A 1,130-nucleotide genomic window follows, 5' to 3' on the forward strand; every position below is an offset into this window, starting at 1 on the left:
GACCCCTGGAAGCTGTTGCATCAACCTCTAACTCATTGCAGAAGGCAGACCAAGTAGCAGAAACCCAGACTGTGGACTAGCGAAGAGCAAATCATTTATTTTCACATGCCTGAGCCCGAATATCAATAAGCATCTTTCCTTCATTCATTTCCCCGGTGAATATTGCCGGCGCCCCTACTGTATGCCATGCCCTGTCCTAGTGCTTGGGTTAGAGCAGTGAACAGAACTGGAGCTGATGTTCCAGCAGAGTGACAGTCTGTCCACGTAGAGAAAGATCAGTTCAGAGTGCAAATCCTACCTTGGAATCTGAGCTAGCAACTTCTCTGGGCAAGTTTTCTTATGGGATAGTATTGTGTGTGTGTGTGTGTGTGTGTGTGTGTGTGTGTGTGTGTGTGTGTGTATGTGTGAGAGAGAGAGAGAGTGAAGTGACATAAGAATTCTCTGTCTTATCTGGCACATCAAGTTCCTCTCTCATCCTGCTGTTGATGCCTTATTGTGGTGGTAATTTGGGCACATCCCTGAAACCTTCTGAGCCCAACAGCAGAGCTGGGATTTGGGCCCTGGGCCAGCTGGGTCCAGGCCCATGCTGGGACCTGTCCTGCCCAGCCCAGCCCAGGGCTCCCGGCCCTGTCTCACTGCTCTATACTGGTGTATAGTCCACTCAGTTCCGCCAAGTACCTGGAGACCCATTCAGGAAAGGCTATTGGAGGAAGCCTGCATGGTCTAGGGCATCTCATTCAGGACTCCGAGGGCCACATCACTCCCCAAATGGTGTGAGGAACAGCCAGGCATCACCCCTACCTACAGCTGTCCCAGAATGATTCAAGGGTGCTGGGGCTCCCTCTTTACTGCTCCCTGTTTACTGGAGAGACAGCAGCTTCAGTTCCATGATTAGAGAGGAAGTGTGAGACTGGATTCCTGGGCCAAGGAGGTGTCTGTTCTCACCCTTGCTCCTGGGATGCAATGTCCTTGCCATCTACCATGTGATATCTCAGTGGGCTACATTGCAAAAACATGCAGCTATAAAGCTGGCAGTGAAGTGAGTGAAGTCGCTCAGTTGTGTCTGACTCTTTGTGACCCCATCGACTGTAGCATCCCAGGCTCCTCCATCCATGGGATTTTCCAGGCAA

Source organism: Ovis canadensis, chromosome 18, assembly GCF_042477335.2.
Source record: "Ovis canadensis isolate MfBH-ARS-UI-01 breed Bighorn chromosome 18, ARS-UI_OviCan_v2, whole genome shotgun sequence".
NCBI lineage: Eukaryota > Metazoa > Chordata > Mammalia > Artiodactyla > Bovidae > Ovis > Ovis canadensis.